The sequence below is a fragment of the Lissotriton helveticus genome, chromosome 9 (assembly GCF_964261635.1).
Source record: "Lissotriton helveticus chromosome 9, aLisHel1.1, whole genome shotgun sequence".
NCBI classification, from domain to species: Eukaryota; Metazoa; Chordata; class Amphibia; order Caudata; family Salamandridae; genus Lissotriton; species Lissotriton helveticus.
This window is the reverse complement of record NC_136070.1, coordinates 221935550-221951382: the sequence shown is the minus strand read 5'-3', so window position 1 is coordinate 221951382 and position 15833 is coordinate 221935550. Positions and strand designations below refer to the sequence as shown.

General features: G+C 40.1%; 1 protein-coding gene across 1 annotated transcript in view; it reads left to right on the top strand.

Moving 5' to 3' along the window:
* KLHL28 (kelch like family member 28) overlaps positions 1 to 15833 on the top strand; it is a 278015-nt gene that overhangs the window by 163699 nt on the left and 98483 nt on the right. The gene's annotated exons all lie outside the window — the stretch shown is intronic.

The following is a 15833-nucleotide window of genomic DNA, read 5'->3' as shown; positions in this document are numbered from 1 at the left end:
GTAGTCAGTCAATCCACTTTATTCAGACAATACCACAAAAGTTACATTAAAAACATATAATTTCAAATCTGAATACAATCCGCTTATACATACTGTTCCAAATCTGAATACAATCCGCTTATACATACTGTTCCATCTCAATGGAAGCAAGCAGTGGTAACACCCCTGCTAAAAAAGCCATCTCTGGATCCCAACTGTCCTAAGAACTACAGGCCCATATCCCTCTTGCCATTCCCGGCAAAAATCATGGAAAGGGTAGTCAGTAGTACTCTCTCCAAGTTTCTTGAACAACATGGCTTACTGGAGGAGGTCCAGTTTGGTTTTAGACCAGCTCATGGTACCGAGACAGCCTTGGTGACCGTAATGGACGAACTTAGAAGGCGGTCGGACAGAGGTCAATCAGCAGTACTTATTCTGCTTGACCTGTCGGCCGCCTTCGATACGGTTAACCACGGAATTTTGTTGAGAAGGCTGAGGAAGATAGGGGTAACAGGACTCGCCATGAAATGGTTTCTGTCCTTTTTACAGGGTAGACAGCAAGCTGTGTCTCTTTCCCCCTTCCAATCTTCTTTTACCAATATTTAGCACGGTGTACCGCAGGGCTCGGCCATCAGCCCTATACTTTTTAACATCTATATGAAACCACTAATGACAGTCATCAGAAAACATAACATCAGCATTATAAATTATGCTGATGACACCCAGCTGATTATTTCACTGGAAGGGGAACAATCTACCTCATTGGAAGGGGTTCATAGTTGTTTGCGGGACACAGCATTGTGGCTTAAGGAAAACTCGCTGCAATGTAATGGTGACAAAACGGAGGTGCTGTATTGCACCGCGGAAAGAGTCCCACGTGGGCTGCCCAGCAATTTTTGGCCTTTAGAGACACTGACCCCATTGCAACCTGTAAAGACAGTCCGTAATCTAGGTGTTATCTTTGACTGTCAGCTAACGTTAGAAGCGCAGGTGACAAAAATAGTGGGTTGTTGTCTGGCCATCATTAGGTCACTGAGAAAGATTTTTCCCCTGCTGCCCTTCATGGCTCGCACAGTGATAGCGCGCAGTACTATTCTCAGTGGATTAGACTACTGTAACGCCCTATTGCTGGAAGCTCCCAACTTCCTATTGGATAGGTTACAGAGAATACAATCTATGGCAGCCAAATTGGTCCTGGGTTGGCCTAGAAGGTCTTCTTCCTCACAGGCTCTAGCAGAACTACATTGGCTGCCGCTAAGACAAAGAGTTCAATTTAAATCCCTTTGCCTGGTGTTTAAGGCCCTCAATGGGATGGGGTTGGTCTCCTTTCAAAAGAAGTTTTCCTGGTATGTACCCACGAGAACCCTGCGCTCTTCAGGGGCAAAGCTGGTGAAAGTACCTAAATTCAGGAAGGTGAGGTCAGGTGGCAGATCTTTTGAGGTGGCGGCAGCAAGGCTCTGGAATGCCCTGCCTCTGGAACTCAGACAAATTAAAGAGATTCTGCCTTTTAGGAAAAGGCTAAAAACATGGCTCTTCCCAAAGATTTAATTACATGTTATAGTGAGGCCTCATGATTGCGTATTTCTGAAAGGTTTAGCGCCAGGATGCCTGCAAGGTGACTGATGCGCTTTAGAAGTACAATAAATAAATAAAAATAAATAATACATACAGAAATGTTTCATCCAAACTATCAGAACAGACAAAATATTTTAGATCCACTCATATCAAGATACCAAGTACCAGTGATATCCAAATAAATAAAATAAAATATCCGAAATATTAATCGTAGCACTAATTCATACCTTTCTTTATTGATAAAACGGTGCATATACAATGTAATACTGCACATCTCATTTCTTTTTCCTTAAGATGTAATAAATATTTCATACCTTGCTTATAACAACTAATAGTGGATGTCCGCAGGATTAGGACAAAAATTTGTTTCGGTAAAGTACTGTATAAAGTGGAAAATAATGTAAGATTAGTAGTACTTTGCTGAGGTGAGTTGTCACGGGCATTTTGACAGGCTTGCAAATCAGCTTCCCTGATGGAGGAAGGTTACCAAGAAAAGCAGGGTGCTAAGGCGTAATCAGGTCAAATAAACCTTGCGTTTATTTGACCAAGAAGCCAAGAAGAGTCCTATACAGGAGTAAGTTATGAAGAAACTATACAAGGCTACACTCTGAATGTTTTGAGATTGTTCGGCCCTCTCCTTTGAACACTGGTTTAAGAACAAACTAATCCTTAATTTGCTATTTTTATAAATCCACTCCAGATTTGAGAAATGTTTAGGGACACCCAACTCTGAATTAGACTCCTTGATATAAGCAGGCCAAGGGATTTTTAGTGCATTATTCAACTCTAGTCAGTCTTTTAATACTAGTCTTGAAAATGTCCCCTCTGAAGAAAGACACATTTTAATCCATAGCTATAGAGGGGCTAATTGTATGGTGTCTCATATATAATTTACCCCAATTCAGTGTGACAAATGTGGGTGGCAACACTCTTGGGTACCAAGAGGGAGTCTACTTAAAACACATTTTCTGCTCTTTGAAGAGCACCAGAATTAGTGTGACTGGAATGCATCTACTGCTTTACATCTGTATCCTCAACCGCAGGGCCAGTGTCCGTGCTTGATGCAAAAATGAAAAATTGCCTCGTCACCCAATTGCTGCAATTTTGTATTTATCAGATACCCCACTGTAAAAAAAAAAGGGTCAAGCAGAATTCTCAAGTAATTAAACGTAGCAACCTTACTAACCCCTCCCTCCCACATAATATATGACTTGGATTTTGTAATTCTCTTGCCACTCATCATAATAAAAGATTCGCTCAAATGTACCTTTAAATCAAGATTACTCATAAATCGTAAAAGTATCCAATAAAATCCAGAGGGTATTTACAGTACTAGCTAAAAGTACTGTGGCATTGTCGTATAGCAAGGTTGTATCAAACGTTTCCCGACCTGGGGCACGTTGACACCATGTTGAACAAGAACAGATTCCAAAGCATTAATCTACTGTGAAAAACAGGAATGTGGCTAGGATACATCCTTGGCGAACCCCACGCTCAGAACTATTTGGGGCTGTAAAAATCTCCATTTGAACAATATCCAATGTTGACTAATATATTTATGGAGCTTCTTCAATACTATAATGAAGGCCTCTTCCATTCCCATGGATTCAAACATAACCCATAGATTTCGAGCAGTTTACTTTGTCAAAGGAACAACAGAGGTCAATAAAGGCCATGTGTAGTGAGCCTCTCCTTGCCTTTGGTAAATAATAACTGATGTGAATGAACAATCGCACTCCTTAGGTTGGTGTAAAATGGTAATCCGGGTAACCATGTAGGTAGGTGCTGCTGGGTTGACCCTCCTGAGTATGAGGATAAGGAGTTACTCTGTGAATGCGTTATCCCAACTGTGGGCAAAGTCACCTAGCTGCACTCTGGAGTAAATTTCAATCAAGGTCGACCATATTAATAAATCTTCATAATATGATTTTTATTTTGTCACTTTAAGTTCTTCATCATATTTATTCATTTATATGCCCAATGCATTTCGGGGCTTGCCCTTCTTCAGGGGACTTTTTTTTATCTGTAATGAGTAAAATACACAGCCAATCAAGATACAGTGCAATATACATTACAGGATTACTCCCAGTATTTATAGATGCACTCAAGTTAGCTCAGGAAAAACATGTTTCTTACAGATGCTTATAGTGAAACTAATGATGTTCAATAAAGTTTGGTGAAACTTTATTACCACTTCCAACGTGCGCGACCGGTGTGTTTTTTTTAAAGAGTACAGGGGAAAGATTTTGTGTGCTTTGTTGAGAAAATGAGCCACAACCTCGTGAGTAACGTTAACAAAGCATGCGACCACAAAACGTGAGTAGTGCCGATAAGCCGAATGTGCCGTTAAACAGACTATGAAAAAAACACTTACAATTCAAAGTCAATATGTTCGTGTATAGTCCTTTCAATCACGAGAGTACTATTGAAACGTGCACAGGAACCTGAAAAATAACGTGCAATACCGTAGGTTACAATTAGGTGCATATTCGTCTGGTTGTCCCTATGTATACGAAAGCGTGCAAGAAACTTAGGGAAGGTGTGTAATGAGTACACGGATTTCCGTTCTGTCAATCACTGTTACATGCTGTCAAAAGTAAAAAGTACAATATCTTAAAAGCCAATCTCTAGCGAACCAATATCTAGTCAACCAGTGTCCACCCATACGCTATCCATTTAGATGAACTCCCGCTTACTTCAAAATGATCCTAAGCGTTCCTCCTCTGGACCCGCCATCGCTTTCAAAGTCAGTGAACCCGTCGCCGGGATATATCGTGGTACGTCAGAGCGACGTATATGAAAATAGAAGAAATACTATTACAGCCCGGTCAAAACACACAGGGTCAAAAGATCGAGAACTAATTAAAATCAGAGTCAAAAACCAAATAATTAAAACTGAGGTGATAAGACATGGTAAAGTGAAAGTGCACATGAAAAATAATGAGCGCATAACTCTGATGTGTGATCAAAGTGATGTGTGCGACACGTGACAAGAATCCCTAGTGGAAAGATAGGGTGTGTAGAAAGGTGTACCTTCAGGCGAAAGGCAAAACATTGAACACATGTCTAAAGCGCACAATAGTGCTCATACTGGAAAGACCGTATGTCAAATGATGTGTCGAGAAATAATTCCTAAATCTCACAATAATAAGCTACCGTTTTTGTTCAAACAGGGTATACAAGCAAGCTTCTGCGCAAGTGAAAGAAAGAATCAAACAAATTTACATACTCAACTAAGTAAATGATGCTGGTACTTTGGTTGGTTTAAAGAAAACGGTGTGGTTCTACACGTTTATTGAGTCCATACAAGTCAGAGTGAATCAAAACAATATTACATACTCTGGAAGGTAAATGATGCTGGTACTTTAGTTAGTTATAGAAAACAGTGTAAGTCTACCTGTTCATTGAGTCCTTTAGGATGAGCTGTATTAAGAAGATGAATCCAATGCACTTCCCTGCGTAGTAGGTGCTGTGTGTTGTCTCTTCCTGGAAGTACTTTAACTTGTTCCAATACTAAGAAGCGGAACTGACTAGGATTGTGGTTGAGCGTTGCAGTGACAGGCCAAGGGGGATTTGGAATTTTTAGTGCGAACATTACTTTTGTGTTCAATGAGGCGTGTCTTTATTTTTCGTTCCGTTTTGCCCACATAGGCCAGTCCACAGGGGCATTTAATCATGTAAATCAGGTTGCTGCTGTCACAGGTTGCTGTAACTTTCAGTTTGATGGATATTCCTTTGCTGGGATGCGTGATTTTGTTTTCCTTGATAATGGCATTACAATTACCACAATTGTGACACGGTAATGTCCCTTTATGTGCCCGTATTTTTGTGTCCTCCACCTGATTTAGGATTTCTTTAATGTTCCTAGTGTGCAAATATGCAAATCTTGGTGACTTTGCGAAAATTTCATTAAAATCCTCCTCCAATGTTAGTAGTGGCCAGTGTTTTAATATGATCTTCTTGATTTTGAAACTTTTGGTTGAATATTTCGAGATGAATGTCATTCTTGGTTCCTCTGGCGGTTTTTGTGCTGATGTGAGTAATTGCTCTTGTTCAATGTTGGTTACTTTGGTTACTGCTTCTTCCAAGATACTTGCAGGATTGTGTCGGTCTCTAAATTTCCCAATGGTAGTGTGCATGCTGTCTTAAAATAATTTCATCCACAAAGGAGTTATTTGGAGTCGTAATAATTGTGAATAGGGTAGATGTTTTTTTTAGGGCAGGCTGATGGAAACTTTTGAAGTGCAAGAGGTTATTTCTGTCAGTGGGTTTGGTATGCACCGTGGTATTTAAGACTCCATTGACCTGGTGAACCGTAACATCCCAAAAAGTTATTTCATCCTCGTTGATGGTGTGCGTAAAACCCATTCTGTCATTAACCTGGTTAAGGTTCTCAATGGCTTGGATCAAAGAGGATTCTGGACCCTTCCACAAAATGAATATATCATCTATGTATCTTTTGTATAACAATACGTTTTCTGCCCATTCCGGTTGGTTCAAAACGTGGTCTTGTTCAAATCGATAAAGATATTCGCGTAGGCCGTCGCCGCACAGTTCCCCATTGAGGTACCAGACGCTTGGATGAAATATTCATTTTGTCACTCAAAGTAACTATGATAACGTGTGAAATGGTGGAGATCCATTAAAAATATCTTTAAATCCTGATCTTTGTTGGTCATCATTAGAAAAAACTCCACTGCTTCCATTCCAAGGTTATGGGGAATAGATGTATAAAGTTATTTGATGTCTATGGTACATAGAATCATATTTGAAGTGAATTTAGATTGATTGTCTTTCAAGATATTTAAGAAGTGTGTGGTATTCTTTATGTACGTTGTCATGTTTTGTACAATTGGGTGCAAATGCTTGTCCAGATATTTACCTATTGGCTCGTGTATAGTGTTGATGGTTGAGACTATGGGTCTGCACGGATGCTTGGTGGGGTGCTTATGTATTTTAAGGATCATGTATATATAAGGTAGTGCAGGATTACTTTTAATTAGGAATTCCTTTTCTTTGTTGCCAATGGTTCCTTCACTTACAGGTTTATCAATGATGTTACATAGTACTCTAATGAACTCTTTGGTTGGATCTGTATTCACCTTGGTGTAAGTGTTGGTGTCATGAACATGCTCATTGACATTCGTTAAGTAAAATTGTGTATCCATAATCACCCTTGCTGCACCTTTGTCCGCTTGACGTATGGTAATGGATTGTTGTTGGCAAGTTGTTTTAGTGCCTCTTGTTCCTTTCTGGTAAGATTCGTAGCCTTGGATTTGGGTTGTTTAAAAATCCTTTCTATATCTTTGGAAACCACTTTCTCAAAAGCCTCCACGTCCTTCTAGCTTGTGAACAGGCCCAACAACATTAGAAGAACCAGGATGGGGAGCAGAAGGAGGAATCGGACAACTGGACTCCGTTGCAGAGAACACGAGAAGTCAAAAAACCTAGTCATCAACAAATCTAAACAAGAAATCACCGACTTTCAATTAAAGGTTTTGCAAAAAGGCTCATCATACGTTTCCACCTATCATTCTAATTTATTGGAGGCACAAGTAGCCACTTACAAATTAGTTAGATCTTTAAGATTGCGACATTTCTTTACCAACGTAGTTGAAAAACCCAAAGATCAAGTCACTGATACACTGATTGGGTTAAAGAAGTAAAGTAAATTCATGCCACCGATGAGTCACAAGGTATTAGACGCTTTTGAGAAAGTGGTTTCAAAAGATATAGAAAGGATTTTCAAACAACCCAAATCCAAGGCTACGAATCTTACCAGAAAGGAACAAGAGGCAATAAAACAACTTGCCAACAACAAATCCATTACCATACGTCAAGCGGATAAAGGTGGAGCAATGGTGATTATAGATACAAAATTTAACTTAACGAATGTCAATGAGCATGTTCATGACACCAACACTTACACCAAGGTGAATACAGATCCAACCAAATAGTTCATAAGAGTATTATGTAACATCATAGATAAAGCTGTAAGTGAAGGAACCATTGGCAACAAAGAAAAGGAATTCCTAATTAAAACTAATCCTGCACTACCTTATGTATACATGATCCCTAAAATACATAAGCACCCCACCAAACCTCCGTGCAGACCCATAGTCTCAACCATCAACACTATACACGAGCCTATAGGTAAATATCTGGACAAGCATTTGCAGCCAATTGTACACAACATGACAACGTACATAAAGAATACCACACTCTTCTTAAATATCTTGAAAGACAATCAATCTAAATTCACGGCAAATACGATTCTATGTACCATAGATGTCAACTCACTTTATACATCTATCCCCCATAACCTTGGACTGGAAGCAGTGGAGTCTTTTCTAATGATGACGAACAAAGACCAGGATTTAAAGATATTTTTAATGGATCTCCTCCATTTCACACTTTATCATAGTTACTTTGAGTGGCAAAATGAATATTTCATCCAAGCGTCTGGTACCTCAAGGGGGAATAGTGCTGCGCCGGCCTACGCTAATATCTTTATGTATCGATTCGAACAAGACCATGTTTTGAACCAACCGGAATGGGCAGAAAACTTATTGTTATACAAAAGATACATAGATGAGATCTTCATTTTGTGGATGGGACCAGAATCCTCTTTGATCCAAGCCAATGAAAACCTTAAACAGGTTAATAATGGAATAGGTTTTACGCATACCATCAACAAGGATGAAATAACTTTTTGGGATGTGACGGTTCACAATGTCAATGGAGTCTTAAATACCACAGACAGAAATAACCTCTTGCAATTCAAAAGTTTCCATCAGCCTGCCCTAAAAAAACATCTACCCTATTCACAATTAATACGACTCAAAAGAATTTCATCCACAAAGGAGTCATTTGAAGACAGCATGTACACTACCATTGGGACATTTAGAGACCGACACTATCCTGCAAGTATCTTGGAAGAAGCAGTAACCCATTCATCTCGAAATATTCAACCAAAAGTTTCAACATCAAGAAGATCATATTAAAACACTGGCCACTACTAACATTGGAGGAGGATTTTAATGGAATTTTCGCAAAGTCACCAAGATTCGCATATTTGTGCACTAGGAACATTAAAGAAATCCTAAATCAGGTAGAGAACACAAAAATACAGTCACATAAAGGTACATTACCGTGCCACAATTGTGGTAATTGTAATGCCATTATCAAGGGAAACCAAATCACGCATCCCAGCAAAGGAATACCCATCAAACTGAAAGTTACAGCAACCTGTGACAGCAGCATCCTGATTTACATGATTAAATGCCCCTGTGGACTGGCCTATGTGGGCAAAACGGAACGAAAAATAAAGACACGCCTCATTGAACACAAAAGTAATGTTCGCATAAAAAATTCCAAATCCTCCTTGGCCTGTCACTGCAATGCTCATAACCACAATCCTGGTCAGTTACGCTTCTTAGTATTGAAACAAGCTAAAGTACTTCCAGGAAGAGACAATACCCAGCACCTACTACACAGGGAAGTTCATTGGATTAATCCTCTTAATGCAGCTCATCCTAAATGACTCAATGAACGTGTGGACTTACACTGTTTTCTTTAACTAACTAAAGTACCAGCATCATTTACCTTCCAGAGTATGTAATATTGTTTCGATTCACTCTTTGACTTGTATGGACTCAATGAACGTGTAGACCCACACTGTTTTATTTAAACTAACCAAAGTACCAGTATCATTTACTCAGTTGAGTATGTAAATTTGTTTGATTCTTTCTTTCACTTGTGCAGAAGCTTCCTTGTATACCCCGTTTGAACAAAAATGGTAGCTTATTATTGTGAGATTTAGGAATTATTTCTCGACACATCATTTGACATACGGTCTTTCCAGTATGAACACTATTGTGCGCTTTAGACATGTGCTCAATGTTTTGCCTTTCGCCTGAAAGGTACACCTTTCTACACCCTATCTTTCCACTAGGGATTCTTGTCATGTGTTGCACACGTCACATTGATCACACATCGGAGTTATGTGCAGACGTTTTTGCGCTTCTTATTTTTCATGTGCGCTTTCACTTTACCACATCTTATCACCTCAGTTTCAATTATTTGTTTTTTGACTCTGATTTTAATTGGTTCTCGATCTTTTGACCCTGTGTGTTTTGACCGGGCCGTAATAGTATTTCTTCTGTTTTCCTATACTTCGCTCTGACGTACCACGATATATCCCGGCGACGAGTTCACTGACTTTAAAAGCGATGGCGGGTCCCGAGGAGGAATGCTACGGATCACTTTTAAGTAAGCGGGAGTTCATCTAGATAGATAGTGTACGGGTGGACTCTGGTTGACTAGATATTGGTTCGCTAGAGATTGGCTTTTAAGATATTGTACTTTTGACTTTTGACAGCTTGTAACACTGTGATTGACAGAACGGAACTCCGTGTACTCATTGAAACACCTTCCGTAAGTTTCTTGCACGCTTTCGTATACATAGGGACAACCAGACGAATATGCACCTAATTGTAACTTACGGTATTGTACGTTATTTTTCAGGTTCCTGTGCACGTTTCAATATAACTATAGTGATTGAAAGGACTATACACGAGCATATTGACTTTGAATTGTAAGCGTTTATTTCGTAGTCTGTTTAACGGCACGTTCTGCTTATCGGCACTACTCACGTTTTATTGAAGCATGCTTTGTTCACGTTACTCACAAGGTTGTGGCTTCTTTTCTCAACAAAGCACAAAAAATCTTTCCCCTGTACTTTTTAAAAAAACACACAGGTCGCACATGTTGGAAGTGGTAATAAAGTTTCACCAAACTTTATTGAACATCATTAGTTTCACTATAAGCATCTGTAATAAACATGTTTTTCTTGAGGTAACTTGAGAGCATCTATAAATACTGGGAGTAATCCTGTAATGCATATTGAACTATATCTTGATTGGCTGTGTATTTTACTCATTACAGATAAAAACGTTTCCCTGAAGAAGGACAAGCCCAGAGATGCATTGGGCATACAAATGAATAAATATGATGAAAGTTATCATAATTACGAAGAACTTAAAGAAGTGACAAAATAAAAATCATGTTATGAAGATTTATGAATATGGTCGACCTTAATTGAAATTTACTCCAGAGTGCAGCTAGTTGACGTTGCCCACAGTTGGGATAACTCATTCACAGAGCCTCTCCTTGCCTTGACATACTTTCCTATTATTGAGAGCTTAAGGGACTGCTCTACTGTACCGATACCCTGCCAAAAGCCGTATTGAACCTGTGATAGAATAGAGTTTCTAATGGCCTAATCCTCCAGTCTTGTAAGTAAAACTCGTTCCAAAATCCATTTCAGCAGGGTGAAGTCCTAGTGCTATGATCAATCCTATTTTTGTATTGTTATTTCCTCATTTTCACATGCCATCCCATTCTTTATTCTCTAATTGCTTGAAGGCTTTTGCAGTATTGCAGATAGGTCTCTCATGCTACCAGATCATGCTTCCAAGCCCCTCGGCTCATATGGACATGTCACTCACTTGATCTGTACTATCAACTCTTTTCTGCCCTCACCCAATTGTGCAGTGTGTTAAGGCATCAATTTCTTGGGGGTCCGAATTAAAGGTTCTTGTAATGTTTATCCTTATTTTCTCCTTGACTAAGATGCCACCACTGGGCTATCACTGGTGAAGCTCACGGAGACCCTCCAGAATTAACCAGTCACATTACCTTGTTTGGTCCCTCCTGACTAACCTTCTGCAAATCCAGGAGCTGGTGTTGCCATTACTGTTGCTCTAAACTAATTACCTTTTTGGTGTTCACAATCTTTATAAAGATATTAATATTAAGGGGACAAGCTCCAAGCTTGGATTTGCTGCAAGTAAACTTTTAAACGATTGGCCTGTTACCTGCCACTCCTGATTGGTGACTACCATATTCATCAAAAACTTTGTTTCAATCGCTTTAGATCATAAAAGTAAGGACAAGACAAAAACATCACAAAATAGACCCAAAAACAATTATAAATAGCAATAAATATACGTGTCAAGAGCACATTTAAAATGCAGTTTAAAATAAAATAAAACCCCCATTATGGATAGACACATCAAAACTGACTGTAATGCATAGAAGAATAGCAGCATAACAAAGATGGAGGCATACAAAGAGGAAAGAAAAGAACAATACTGTTTCACAATCCGGCTCGTATTGGATTGTAGTAATCTGAATGCTTCTTGATAATCTGTAATGCCCAGGTTTTTACAAAGGGTATCAGTCCACTGCAATGCTGCTTGTAAAGGGGGCAGAAAAACGAAACATGAGTAAGATATGCAGAGCCCACTAGGCAACCCATACAAAGATCATCATTAATGCCACTTTCATATTACCATTTGCCAGTAAATGATTTTAGTGGCAGATATCCATACCTAAACTGTATGCAGAGTTTGCTGGCTAGAGAAGGAGCAATGTCATCATTGGTGCTCTCAGAATAAGCCATTAATATATAACGTGACCAGAGTAGGCACCAGGTAGCACCCCTCCCCCCGATCATTGTGATTGGGTTCAGTGAGGGCTCAATCCTCACCCTCCCCCCACCTCACCAGGGCAACGGTATCCGCATGTAGCCTCACTAAAATATCCAATAGGGGGGCAGGTATACCCATTTCCTCAAGCACCTTCCATAACTTAACTTGGGGGACCAACTCAAAAGCTGAGCGAAGATAGACATAAACAACATCAAGTTTGCCTTTGCCAATTATCACCTCCTTCCAATAAATGCAAACAAAATAGAAGATCTGATCTATGGGGTAACCTTCGATCTAAGTCCCTCCTGCCAATCAGATAGCACACTTTTATTCCTAATCCAGTTTTGAATGTGGGCTATAACCTGTTTACAAATAATGGTTTGTAGAGCATCAGTCAGGCTTATGGGCCTATAGTTGACCAGGTTTGCTTAGTCTCCTTTCTTGAAAATAAGAATAATTTCAACTAATTTCCAAGAAGGGGGAATCTCTATGCCAGCTAGGATGGTATTGGAAAGCAGGTTAATGTATGGCCCCCACATTTCCAGGTTCTCTCGATATAAGTAATTGGGCAATCTATCTGGACCCATATCTAGACCAGGTGTTTTGATTGCACCTATCAGATCGCACAGAATCTTCCACACGGTAGCCCAACACCCGGCGCAGTCAAAACACTTTTAACACAGCACCTTTAGAAAAGGGTTTTATTTTACAAAATGCAAGGACTCTCTCTATTTTGAATAAGGCTTGGGGTTTATTTTACACAATGCTTTCAAAAGCTTTCCCAGATGTCAAATGCAGAAGGTTCAAATTTACAAAGAGATATATATATTTATATGCAAGCAATAACCTAAATGCATGAATAATACTGATTAATAAATAAGCAGCAAATATGAGATAAGACGCAAGCAAATATACTCAACGTCCTGCAAGAGATCAGAAAGATATATATCAGATGATTACGTTGGATGTGCACCTCAACTCACTCCTACATCACAAAGAAAACACCTTAAATGATCAAAGCCACTGGCCAAATATCACAATGGCAATAACCAAAACTCAATACATCAATTCGTGCGAAACACCGCAACTCAGACTGGGGAAGTAAACAGCCGTGATTGAGAGCTTCAGCAACCAGGCTCCACTCTCTGAGGTTGACGCGTCCGCCCCCACTCAGATTCTAAACTCCCAGTTTCCAAGTCCACAACCCTCCGCTTTAAACACACTAGAAGGTTCAAGAAAGTCACTGCCCACAACACTGCACTTCAAAACCAAAGAGTACATTCCACAACACTCTCTCCCTCTCATGCTTTCAAATGCACATCCCACACGCTCTGCTCTTGGCAAGGCTGTTCTAGACCGCTCCCACTGAAAGACAGCAAGATTACAAGAAAGAAGAGAAGCTAGGCATGTGCAGGACCATCGTACATTCAGGCTAGGATGGAATAACACACTAAAGTCAGTTAAAATAATGGTAGTCCAAGATCATCACAGGGTCTCAAACCACAAGAGTGCCTCTAGCACTACACCAGGGATACAATAATTGATGGCTTTTGTAGTCTCACTTAATGAAAACGACAAGCAATTAGAATTGGGTAGATTACTACTCTCAAAAGCCATACCATCGCCCTTGGCAGTGTCACACTTAATAGAAATAATCTGTCCAAAGCGTGCGCCACCTCTTTGTGAGGTTGAATACTGAAATCAAATGAGGTTTACAACTATTTAAGCACACCACAGCTGTCTTCCAGAAAGCCTCATTATCCTTGATGGAAAGTGCTTCATGTACTTTTAACCAACATGAACTATCCCAGTCCCTTTTGGCTTTACGTAGTACTACCTGATAGCAAGACCTGCTTTTAGCTATTTCTGGCTGAAATTTAGACTTATTTGCCACAATAAGTTGGCTCTTAGCTAATCTACATTTCCCATTGTACCAGATATCAGAATTTGGAGTAGGTTTCCCCTTTCATCTGTCCTTTCCCAGGACCTCCTTAATGTGGGCAAATAACTTGTTGTGGCAGGTAGCACACTCCTCATTCTAGACACTTAAGAGAGTTTTGATAAGTACTCCTAATCCGCGGTTGATGATTACTCATCCCTTCCAGTTATTTAAATGTCTCGTTTCTTTACACAGATTCACTTTCATGTGGCTTAATAGAATAATGGGGGTTATCCTTCAACATTACATGTGCCTAAAATTATGTTCCATCCATTTCACACACATTGCTGCAGCTGCTAGACTAGTGCCAATCATTTATTTGACCTGCTGATAAAAACTGATTCAAAATTCAGGTTTCTGAACCATTCATATTTTTTAGAATTTCAACTTTATCCTGCTGTTAATTCTTCAGTTTTTGTAATATTGCAATTGAGTAAATACTTCAGGCATCAAATTGCTCCCTCTTGGGATGGACAGGTTTCTTCTGCGTGGCTCTGGAAAGCATGCACTAGGTAGAAATTGCTGTAGCAAACTGTGACTTTGTGATCCTTTCCTCAGCACGCATGACAAGCCTGTGCTTTTGAGGTGCATTCTGTGTCTTGAGCAGGGCTCTCATTTGCCCCATCTCTGAGCCCAATAATTCTAATTGCCTGCGATTCCTAGAAAAGTTCCCACAATTTATGACCAGCAATAAGGATTTCTAGATTTCAGTTCCAATTGATTTTAATAACAGTCTAGCTTACTCCAGTATTGGAGCTTTCATAGATTCACATACCTGAAATATTCCCCGTCGTCAAGACGGGAGTCTCCGGTACATAAAAAAGCAATGCTTAGTAGTATAGCAAACTGAAAAGAGGCCTAGGCCCATTTTCCTTTTGCAACCCATAACCTTCGTTATGTAAAAGAGACCAAACTTGTCCCTGAACCAATGAAAGCCCCTCACCCTCTAGAACACTCCAGAGAGAACCTTTTGCCCCTCAGATTTTCTACCGCACGTTGTGCTAGGGAGCTCTGCTCAAACTGTGTTTTTTAACTTCATTAAAGAACTTTGTTCTTAGGAATTCTTCTGGATTCTGTTCTACTATGGATTATCTTCAAATTCATTCTTTAAAGAATGTCTGGAAAGGAGAAAAAAGGATCATTTAGAGCCTGTACAACTTGTTCCAAGAGGTTGCTCTACACTGATGAACCTCACACTGACTACATTTACTGTCTATACCCGCAGGCCACAGACCGCAAGGTATGTCGCATTTTCTCAAGTAAGTTCTGAGAGGTCGTGGAGGGCGCCTTTTAATAGGGTGTCAAACGCTTAGGCCAGAAAGGAGATTTTCCCCAGTGTCAGTGATGAGGCGGCGTCCTCAACATCTAGGAGATCTCAAAAGAGATAAAAATCTCCTCAAACTCATTCCTCAGGGGAACGTCCTGAGAAGGCCCTCAAAAAGACCACTCATGGGTCTTCTGGGCACAGTCCTTCAAAATCTCCTCACTCTGTGGAAAAGGAGAGTAAAGGACATGCTTTTGGGGAAAGATCATGTTACAAAAACGACTTCTGAGCCGTCAAAATCACCTCCTCTGGTCAAAGAACCCTTCAGGAATCAGTCTTCTATACCTCTGAGGTAAAGACTAAGAAACCAACATTGCCTCTCCGTCGACGACGGCATCGTCTACGACGGTGGCGTCTACGAGGTCGACGATCGTCGACGACGGTAGTCTTCTACGATGGTGGTCGTCTACGACGGTGGTCGTCTACGACTGATAGCTCTCTATGCCTGGTGTCAACGATGGCATAGACGACAGTGGTGTCGACGGCGATCTTGCCAACTGGCTGGTCGAGGAACATTTCAAAA